This window comes from Chlorocebus sabaeus, chromosome 9 (genome assembly GCF_047675955.1).
Source record: "Chlorocebus sabaeus isolate Y175 chromosome 9, mChlSab1.0.hap1, whole genome shotgun sequence".
Lineage (NCBI taxonomy): Eukaryota > Metazoa > Chordata > Mammalia > Primates > Cercopithecidae > Chlorocebus > Chlorocebus sabaeus.
The window spans coordinates 123,633,893-123,645,485 of NC_132912.1; the positions used below are offsets into that span (position 1 = coordinate 123,633,893).

General features: G+C 47.3%; 1 long non-coding RNA gene across 1 annotated transcript in view; it reads right to left on the reverse strand.

The window, feature by feature from the left end:
* The window catches only part of LOC140712429 (uncharacterized), a 32,452-nt gene extending 22,865 nt beyond the window's left edge, over positions 1-9,587 (reverse strand). The window contains exon 1 of the long non-coding RNA XR_012094066.1: positions 9,517-9,587. This is a non-coding gene — a long non-coding RNA (uncharacterized lncRNA). The remainder of the gene's footprint in view (positions 1-9,516) is intronic.
* Positions 9,588-11,593: the final 2,006 nt, after the last annotated feature.

The following is an 11,593-nucleotide window of genomic DNA, read 5'->3' on the forward strand; positions in this document are numbered from 1 at the left end:
AAATCACCCTGTATAGAAAAATTGGCCTCCAAAATCTCTACTTTCTCCAAGCTCATTGACTTCCCAGATGCCATTTTTGGCTCTGAGATGCAGAAGTCCTCTGCAGAGTGGTGACAGTGTGTGACTGGGTGTGGTCTCAGACCACCTGTTCTCAACTTCCCCGGGGAGCTTGGTAAGCAGCTAAATTCCCCGAACCCTATCCATCTCTACTGAATTAGACTCTGGAAGTAAGCCAGGAAATCTGCATATTAAGCAAGCTCCCCAGGTGATTATTGGCCCAAGGAAGTTGGGGATCTGCTGTACTGAGGGAGGATATTGGCTTTGGAGTCAGAGAAACCCTTGCTGGGTTTTGTGCTTTGCTCTTTGCTAGTGGCATGATTTTTAAAAACAGCTTTATTAAGATAGAATACATACACCATGAAATTCACTCATGCACAAATCAGTGGTTTCTAGTACATTCACAGAGGTGTGCAACCATCACTACAACCATTGTAGAAAAATTTTATCACCCCCAAAAAAATCCTGCATCTATTAGCAGTCACTCCCCATGTACCCTTAGGCTCCCAGCCCTAAGCAACCATTAATCTTATTTCTGTCTCTATGGATTTGCCTATCCTAGACATTTCATATGAATGGAATCCTACAAAATGTGGTTATTTGTATCTGGCTTCTTCCACTTAGCATAATGTTTTCAAAGTTCATCTGTGTTGTACCTTGAATCAGTACTTAGTCCTTTTTATGGCTGAGTAATATTCTACTGCATAGATATGCCAACTTTTATTTATCCATTTATCTCCTGATGGGCATTTGAGCCGTTTCCAGTTTGGGGCTATTGGAAATAAGGTTGCTGTGAACATTAGTGTACAAGATTTTGGCATGGAGTCATGCTTTCATTTCTCTTGTGTGAGATAGGCATGGAATTGCTAGGTCATTTGGTACCTTTTTTTTATTTTTTATTTTTTTTTGGAGACAGAGTCTCGCTCTGTCGCCCAGGCTGGAGTGCAGTGGCCAGATCTCAGCTCACTGCAAGCTCCACCTCCCAGGTTTACGCCATTCTCCTGCCTCAGCGTCCTGAGTAGCTGGGACTACAGGCGCCGCCACCTCGCCCGGCTAGTTTTTGTATTTTTTTAGTAGAGACGGGGTTTCACCGTGTTAGCCAGGACATTTGGTAACTTTATAGATAACATTTTGAGGAACTGCCAGGTTGTTTTCCAAAGTGACTGCACAATTTTACGTTGTTACCAGCAGTCTATAAAGTCTGCAATATCTCCATATCATTGCCAACACATTTATGTTCTATCTTTTTTAAAAAAATTATAGCCACCCTAGTGAGTGCACAGAGGCATTTCACTGTGACTTTGATTTGCATTTCCCTAATAAATAATCATGTTGAGCATCTCCTATAATGATTGGCCTTTTGTATATCTTCTTTGGAGTACCTAATTTAGGAAGGCATTTAATTCCTCTGAGCTTCAGTTTCCTTGCCTATAACTTGGAGTAATTGGCAAGGTGATTAAACTAAATGAGGCAATGAAGTTGGAGTACTTGACACACAGTAGGCACTTAATGAAGGTTAACCTTCCACACCACTGATTTTTGAAACATGTCATCCTAGACAGGCTGGAGCCATGATAACCAGAATTCCCTTTCCTGAATGGCTCTGGGTTAGGATTGGCCAGGGGAGACATCAGTGGGAACTCTGGAAGACACAGGTGGCTCAGTAGCCACTTCATGCTCTGAAAGTTGGCACAGTGCACCATGGCAGCTCATGCATGCTGCTGCTGCTCTGCTGTCTCACTTTGTTGCCATGAGGCAGCAGGTGCTCCTGCAGCTCTGTCAGCTCCCACTGGATCTCCTCCTTCAACTTCTGTAAGTCCTGGGCCAGGTGTCTGTGCATTTCTGTGTCAAAGGGCACAGTTTCTTCAGCAGATCATCTGTGTTATTAAAGGTGCATGGGAGACAAGCTTGGGTTCCAGTTAGTCCTCACGGATTCCAGCTTATCCATGCTCCCTTCTATTCACATTTGACATTTTTTCCCTCTCTGCTGGGTCTAGCTGATCTATATCAACTTCAGGCTTAACACCAGAGGCAACCACCTTGCATAGATTTTCCCACCAGCTTTTCATACTGTATATAGCCCAATTCCTATGAGAAATGCCTGATTCTCTATCACTCAGAGTGATTCTGATTCTCTGATTGAGACTGTGAGACGCAAACACCAAGGGCAGCTCTGGCATCTCCCCAGCTAGAGAAACCAGGGGCTGGGATGAAAGTTGGTCTCCCCAACAAAAGTCAACATGTGGTGACCTGGAGTTCTTCCCATACCAGTAACCTGAGGTCTCCCCAGGCAGAGGTGAACCTCCACTAACCCCTCCTGTGTAAGTTTCTTATGACTGCTATAACAAATGACCACTAACTTAGGGGCTTAGAACAACACAAATTTATTACCGGTCAGTTCTACAGGTCGTTAATCCAAAATAGGTCTCATGGGCTGAAATCAAGGTGTTGTCAAGGCCACATTCCTTCTGGAGGCTCTAGGGAAGAATTCATTCCCTTGTCTTTTCCAGCATCTAGAGGCTTCCTGCATTCTTTGGTTTGTGGCCTCTTCCTCCATCATCATAACCAGTAGGTAAGCATCTTCAAATCTCTCACTCTCTTAGAATGACCCTCAGGCCCCCTCTATAAGGAGCCTTGTGATTATTCTGGTCTCACTTGGATAATACAGGATAATTTCCCCATCTGCAAAGTCCGTATCTGCAAAGTGCCCTTTTCTATAATGTGGCATATTCACAGATTTTGAAGATGAGGACTTGCACATCTTTGGGGCTATTATTGAGCTGATCGCATCTCTAGATCCACTCTGTTTACTTCCTCCCTGCTTTTTGGTGCCCTAAGAGACTGATCTGTATGAATTGCATTTACCAGCTCTCTTGCCCTCTTGCTTCGGGTAGAATTTAGCCAACTGGGGGGCACCAGCGAAGATCAGAGAACAGAGGAGTCCCTGGTTCCCTGCCTGCAGATTGGATGCATCCCTTTATCAAAGGACACACTCCTGGTGGCCATCCCTTTCCACACAACTCCAGCTCCACTTGTTCCATTTTCATCTCTTGCCCCTCAGGACTAGGGATGGTAACAGCTTCCCTGCCTGGCTAGCTCCAGGGTAATGCAGCGTTCCTTGTTGGTTTCCTTTAACCCTGTACACATCTCTGTAAAAGTTGCTGTTTGGCATAAATGTAACAGCTGAAACTATAAAAGACTTAGAATACAACATAATGATAAGTATTCATGACCTTGGGTTTAACAACGGATTCTTAGATATGACACAAAAAAACCACAGTCAACAAAAGAAAAAATAGATACACTGAATTCCATCAAAATTAAAAACTTTTTCGTAAAAGAACACTAGTAAGAAAGTGAAAAAGACAACCCACAGAATGACAGATCCTACAAGGGTCTAGTATCTAGAATATAAAAAGAACTCTTACCAATCAACAAAAAAAGACACACAATCCAATTAACAAATGAGCAAAGACCTTGGATAGGCATTTCTCCAAAGAAGACAGACACGTGGCCAACAAGCACATGAAAAGATATTCCCCTCATTAGTCATTAGGGAGATGCAAATCCAAACACAATGAGATACCACGTCACACATTCTAGGATGGCCATAATCAAAACAAAACAACAAGTGGGTTGGTGAGGATGTGGAGAGAGTGGAACCTTCATACACCGAGGGTAGGAAGGTAGAATGGTGTGGCTGCTGTGGAAAACAATTTGGCAGTTCCTCAGTAAATTAAATGTAGAATTACCATGTGATCCAGCAATTCTGCTCCTAGGTATATACCCCAAATAATTGAAAACAGGTGTTCAAATAAAAACTTGTACATGAATGTTCCATTCCATCACCCATGGATCCTCCCAGCCAGCTCAACTTATGAGCAGAAAACACTTGCTTTTAGACACTCTCACAGCAGACAATGGGTGTCATTGCAAAAAGCCAATGCATGGAGCCTATGGAGGGGAGGGCTGCCCATTGTCCAGGAGTGCTTTTCACAACGTGACACAAAGTTCAGGGTTTCTGCCAGCTGGGTTATTTCTTAGTATGCTGGAGGGGGCCGGGGGGGGGGTGCCCTTCACATGCCTAGAGAGGCCCCTGATTTATGGGGCTTTAAGAAGAAAACAAGGTGAGAGGAAAATTGGCTGACCCACTGTGAGCCCAAGTGATTTCAACTAAAACAGACAAAAAAGATGGAGATGATGAAAAAGGAAATTTTAGATTTAGTGTCTGATGCTCCACCTCCTAAAAATAGGCAACCTCCCGGGCTCTGACCTTGGCTTTCTCTTCGCCTTGTCTCTTTCGGAACTCACTGTTAGACGTTTCTGTGCTAAATATTTATACCTGCCAGCTACAAACCTTCTGCTGGGAGTCACAGCACACCTCCAAGGCAGCATATTCCAAACTGAGCTCCTCTTTCCTTCCTTCATTCACTGTGCTCCTCTTGTCACCATCATCTCCAAACTACTCTGCACCCTAGCCTCCCTATCTGTGATGCCGGCCCTGACACTTCCCCTCACCCTGGCTCTGAACCTCCTAGTCTCTGGCATCCACATCCCTTCCGTTTCCTGGGACCACAGCCTCACAGCTGCACTGTGCTCAGCATTTAACAGGGACTGTCACAGGCAGCCTTCACATTTCCCAGCAAATGGGAAGGGAGGCATCTGACACCATATACCCAACCCATATTGCCCGCCAACACCAATGAACCTCTGCTTCCTGGCTACCATTGGACCCAATGTCCAAGTTCTCTGAAGCCTGGTTCCAAGCTACTTGTCCCCTGCTACAAGCCTTCAATTCATTGTCATAGAAATGTTGAAAACTCCATTTCCCTCATTCTGCATCAGAAGTTTCTTGCATATCTATTTTGTGCTGGGCATGGTGTTAGGGATTGGTATTATAAGAGTGAGCAAGACTCTCAGGGGGTTTACGATCCAATCAGTAAGGTAAGTATGACCTTGTACAATAGGATGAAAAGGGCTGCAACAGAGGGTGAGGAAGTGATTATATTCTGGTACCACAAATAAGGTACCAACCCCAGACTCAGTAGGTCAGGGAAGGCTCCCAGTACCCTCAAGATCAAGTCTAGATTCCTCAGCAAGGGTGCAAGCATACCCACGCCTGGCCTAGATTCCATTATCTGGCCTCTAGACTCCTCACATGTCCACGAAGCACCCACAAAGAGGTCCTCCTGCCTCTTTCCAAAGGAGCCACCACCCTTCTACTTCTAAACATTTTTATTCATTCTTCTTTCTCTGGGTTATCCTTGCTCCTCACCTTTACACGTCAAACTCCTACTGAGCCTTCAAGAGCCACAGAAATACCAACTCTTCCCTGAAGTCTTCCCTAGTCTCTAGACTCACACATAATTTCTCTGTGCATTGCCCTTATCATTTTCTACATGGTATATTGCACATGTCTTCCTTGTCCTACTGAACTCAGTTGGGGCAGGCACACGTTGTTCATCTTTGAGGGCTCCCAAAGGACCCACCTACCACAATACTCTGCACTGAGGTGAAGGGGAAGGTGACTTAAAATGCCCAACAGGGCCAGGCGCGGCGGTTCACGCCTGTAATCCCAGCACCTTGGGAGGCCGAGGTGGGCAGATCACAAGGTCAAGAGATCGAGACCATCCTGGCCAACATGGTGAAACCCTGCCTCTATTAAAAATACAAAAATTAGCTGGGCATGGTGGCGCATGCCTGTAGTCCCAGCTACTCGAGAGGCTGAGGCAGGAGAATGGTGTGAACCCGGGAGGTGGAGCTTGCAGTGAGCAGAGATCGCACCACTGCACTCCAGCCTGGGTGACAGAAAAAGACTCCATCTTAAAAACAAAACAAAGAAAAAGCCCAACAGGATTTGGTTGTTTACATTGAAACACGAATGGAGGCTGGGCACGGTGGCTCAAGCCTGTAATCCCAGCACTTTGGGAGGCCGAGACAGGTGGATCATGAGGTCAGGAGATCGAGACCATCCTGGCTAACACGGTGAAACCCCGTCTCTACTAAAAAAAAATACAAAAAACTAGCCGGGAGAGGTGGTGGGCGCCTATAGTCCCAGCTACTTGGGAGGCTGAGGCAGGAGAATGGCATGAACCCGGGACGCAGAGCTTGCAGTGAGCTGAGATCCGGCCACTGCACTCCAGCCTGGGCGACAGAGTGAGATTCTGTCTCAAAAAAAACAAAACAAAACAAAAAAAACCAAAAGAACCATGAATGGGCCATGCATGGTAGATTTGAACCATTCTGTGTGCACTACATACTTGTACTAAAATCTTCTGTCAACTTCTCTGCTTTCTTATTGGTCTGGGAAAAAGTTAAGGTAAGTCACATTAGTTTATGCGTCCTGGGGCCTTGAGCTACACCTTGTGGTCTGCAGTAAACATTTCCTGACCCCAAAACAAGAGCAGAAATGTCAAAGTCTTTCACATTACCCTTGTTGAGACTAAATGAAGGCTTTTGCAAATATAATCGCATCTTTGTCTTTCACACATTTGGTGAGGGAGAACTGGCTTTTACTCTGGGATCATTGCTCTCTGCCATCCTTCCCAATCCATTGCTCTCCATTTGTCCACCCACTGCTAAATCTTCACCTCCTAAACCAGCTCTGTTTGGACTGGCCATCAGCCTAATCCATACAGCTTTCCTTCCCTTCCCTCCTCTCGCACTTGGGCCTCACACCTTGGCTTCACTTTGGAGAAAGTTTAAAAGGCTGGTCTCCTCCATCCCCTTTAATCATATTCTATTATCTTGATCAGCATTTGTATTCTACATTGTAAGACATTCTGGCCTGAATTCAGACTTCACGGGGGAGGGGAGGGAGTTGGAAAGAGGATTGTTGATGACGGTGATACTTTATTACGTGTGATGGTCATGGGTTAGACGTTCAGCTCCTCAAGCTGGAGGCTGGGGGTGGGGAAGGGGAGAGGACACCAAATATCATGAAGTCACAGTGCAAAATATTTTTCAAGGAGACATCAAAGCCTTTTTCCATGGTGTCTTGTCTTGACCCCATTTCACACTGGCAAAACACAAACTCAAATTAAAAGAAAAATATCAGGCCAGCTCCATTTAGCCAGTTGGGCTGCTGGGCTAAGTGACTGACTTTATTAAAATCGCCAAATGCAAACATTCCAAGATTTATTTTCCTTGCTTATAATTTTTCTGCCTTTCCACTGGTGGGCTGTTTATTTCTAATAATTTGGTAGGAAAAAACATTGGCTCATACCAGTGGAGGTCTCATATGCCAAGCTGCAAACCAGAGCACATTTTACTGAGGAATAAAACCCTTGGAAAACAGACTCCAGGGGGGCCCGCTGACGGCAAATTTACAAGCATAGTACAATTGACGCCATTATAATTAGTTCCCCTCAAAAGTCTTATTTTTCAGGGCAGAGATCCGACTTTCTCTTTACACATGAATATCTCCGGACTAGAGCAAGAACATTACGGAGGGTGAGTCATAGACCGGCTTTGGGCTTTAAAGACTAACGCAGATCCTATAAATCTAACCCACATTCTTTTACTGGGAATGACTGACTTTTATGAAAACCAAGGATTGTAAATCAGAAACCTAAATAGCTTACTTTGCAGCAGATAAACACAGATTTATGTAATGACAGAGCCCTAAGTTAACCCTTTCATGGGGCCACAGCAGACCTGAGGGTATGTGTGCGGTGGGGGTGGGTTCCATCCAGCACTGGTGTTCCTTTCTAAACACTGCAGGGTGGAGGGGAGACATACCACATGTTTATCTAGAGCCGACTGAGGTGGGAGGCAGGAGGAGTGTCTTCTTGAGCCAAGTGAGCTTCCTACTGATCCATCTCAGCTGGGTGCACGTTAAGCAGCCAAGATTTGGCCCCTGATTATTTCAAAGGACAATCTCCAACTTGAAGTCACACACACACACAAACACACACACACACACACACACCAGGTCTAACCTAGAAGGGGCTTCTGCACATGTGCTTGTATGCGAGCCTATTATAGCCTGGGCTTGTAATAATCAGTTGTGTAATCTCTGACAAAACACCAAACCTCTGCGGACCTCAACCTTCTCATCTGCAAAATGGTGCACCTGGCATGTCATAAGGATTAAATAGGACAATTTCGTAAGGTGCTTAAGACAGTGCTGGACTCACGCTAGGCACTCAGTACATATTAGCCAGTATTATTCCTATTGTTACTAGAGCCACTGGTTATATAGGCCGGGCTTCTCAAGCTGCTGGGCACACAAGTCGCCTAGGGACCGAATTAATGTGCAGGTCTGATGCAGCCACCTGAGACCCGCCTTTCCAGCAGCCTGCCAGGAGGTGCTGATGCTGCCGGCGCCCGGACCGCGCGTTAAGCAGTGCAGGCGAGCAGCTCGCCGAATGCACAAGCCGCACCCACACCCTTTCTCGTTCACTTCTGATTGCACCTCCTTCCGCCGCGTGGACAGGTTCAGCACTCTCGGAGTGGATGTCATTATTCGCCATCGACGCGAACCTCGGCAGAGAGACAGTTCCTACCGGTCTCCGAATCCTCTCGGGCCCTAAGCGAGCGGCCCCGCAACCCGGGTGCAGCCGGCGCGGTCCCACGTGTCCCTACCGCGGGCCGCTCCCCGCGACCCTGCAGCCGCCGCGCGCTTATCTCTGCCTGCCCGCCCCGCCCGGCCGTTCCTGCACAGCCCCGGGTCGGCCTCGCGCTTCTGTGTTTAAACAAGGCTCGCCCTTGTGTTGCCCACTTCAACTTTAAAGGGAAACAGGGCCCGCTGATCCCGGGAGGGAGGGAAGGACATCTATCATTTTTATGTGGCATTTCAAAGGAGGAGGCCTAGGCAGTCCAGAGACAAAGGCCTGCTGCGGGGTTAATGGAGAACCCCCATTTAATCATTAACGCTTAATACTAAACCCGCCCAGAGAAGGCCCGCCTGATGGGAGTGCAGAGGGTCCCAGGGAGGCCCTGGCTCAGCCCTTGGGGGCTGAGGGGGCCTATGGGGGTCCGAAGGGTTCAGGGCTGTCGTGGGTGGCTATGGCGTTGGGGCTCCGGGGCCATCCTTGCAGAAGGGGGTTTCTGCTGAAGCTCAGGATGGGAGCCTGAGAAAGGAGGGAGTGAGGAGGCACCGAACTGGGGAACTGAGTCCCTTCCACCGGTTCCCCTTGCCCTGGGAAGGTGAAAGCATCAGTTTACTTTCTAGGCCAGACCTGAGATCCGAGTGAGTAAACCACGCAAATCCACGCGCACCTGGCCTGTGGTCCCCTGCGAATGTAGGGCCGCCACAGTGCTTCCTCCTTCTGCCAGGGCTGTGACAGGGGCATCCCCGGGCTCTTTGGAGCGCCCCTCCCCAACCCGCTCAACCTCAGGACTGAGGCATCCCCAGACTCTGACATCTGCTGACGCCCCCCACCCTCAGCCGTCCACCTCCCACCCTTCACTCTGTCCACCCCAGCTCCCCACCCTTATCACATTTTAATCATTTACCTGGAGCTGGGAATAAGCCTCCTCCTCATTGTTTTCCCAAGTGCTTGAACAAAGCCTGGCATTGCACAGTGAGAAAGTCATTTCCTTTCCAATGCCCCTGGAAACCTGAGGAGGAGGAGCAGAAAACATGGCCAGCACAGGCTTTGACCCCTGCTGGGCACTTGTTCAACCTTTTCTTAAAAAGAGGGGAGCAGACCTCAGGCCCTAAACTGACCCTGGTTTGTGGCTAGAATTTAACACGCACAGTAGTGTGTTAGCTGCCTTCGACTTACTTTTAATTTATTTTTATGTTGAAGTTTAGCACCATCCGTGATGTTAACTGGATGTAAAATGGAGTGAATCATCACAAACTGAACAACCTGTGAAACCAGCACCCAGATGGAGAAACAGAATTTGCTAATTTTGAATTCACAAAACATAATTTATCTGGGCTCCCGGAAGCCCCTCCCCCTGTCCCTTTCCTCTCTCTATCCCTCCTTCCAGAAGGGCAGCCACTCTCCAGACTCCCAACAGAAGATAATTTTGCCTGTGTTTAGTTTTCCATCAGTCATTTAAATGGAATCACCTGGGCTCGGCTTCGCTGCCTCAACCTGTTGTTCGTGATTTTCGTTTGTGTTCAGTGGTATGTAGTTGTAGATTTTTCATTCCCATTGCTGAAGAGTATTCATAGTGTTTATTTTTATGGTGACTTTATATGTGTAATACACAGATGCTGGTTTTTCTATTTACCTCCATCTCTACTTGTTCAAATTATAAAACAATAAAACAAATCCAGTTCATTTAAAAAATCAAACCCAGCCCTGATGGAACACAGTTACCGCAGAAGTAGTGAGGACGGTGCATGAGTCGTGAAGCTATGGCTTTCAACCTAGTAATTTAGAAGGATGGGGCTTCTGATCCCGTGCACATGCCTGGGTTGGGCCACTTTTAAAACTTGTCAAATGGGAGCTTAATAGAGTCTTCTGGGGCTCCCTTGCAGGCCCGGCACTGCGGTGGCATCCCCCACTTGCAACTCCCTGGTATGTCTTAAAAGGACCCAGTAGGCACACAGGTGTGGCCTCCAGTACCTCTCCCAAAGTACTCCTGTGGTAGAAAAGCGGGTGGCCTGCCTTAGGGCTCTCAGGACACACTGCTGACCTTTCCTGCCTCCCTGTGGGAAAATTCCCCAGGAGGAAATAAGATCAGTAGAGTTAGGGCCTTGCAGGGGGCCTCCTGCCCCAGGAGCAGGATAGAAGGAAACAGTTCAGATCTAGCTTAAGCCAAGTGCCTACCCCTATCCACCAACCCTCGCCCCCAAGGCTCTGTCTCCAACTGGAGCTTCTGCAAATCCTGCTCTCCTTTCCCTGCTGAGGGAGAGACCCTCCTGGAAATAGCACCCAGCCAGGATCACCTGGGGGCTGTAAGCGAAGGAAGCTTGAGAGAAACTCGAGCCCCTGCTTTGGGCGCAATTCCATAGGGCTCAATTCGCTCAATTCGGTATAGATTTCAGTTTCTCCCTCAAGAGAGGAAAAGTAACTCACAGACCCTAAGGAGAGATGATACTGACTTGTTTACCTTCAGATAGTGCTTTGAAAGTCCTGTTGACTCATTCATCTTGGAGATCCGATCACCCTACCATTGATCTCCCACACTTACTAGGCTGAGAAGAAAGACTTCTCTCCTTACATACCCAAATTTGAATCCCAGTTCCCTGTCCCTTCATAGCTCCATGACCTTTTGCAAGTCCCCTAACCTCTCCCAACCTTAATTTCCTGGTGTGTGATGTGAAGGTAATAGTACACTCCTTGCAGGGCACTGGTGAGAACTAAATGGGCTGGTGCTGTCCCAACATTTGGCAAGAAGCAACTCACTAAAGCAGTGTTGGGCTCCATATGTGCAAAAAGAGGAACAGAAAAAAAGTCTCACTTTGAACCCAAAAAGTCTAGTTTTTAACCCCAGTTTTGGGTGCTTCTTCATTCAAGTTCAGTTTTTTATTTGAACAGTAGAGAGAAATGAGAGAAAGAGGCAGAGTTCTGCTTGTCATACCAAGGTGATTCTGACTGGCTTAGGGTCTCAGGTTCCACGGGCAGTGTAATCC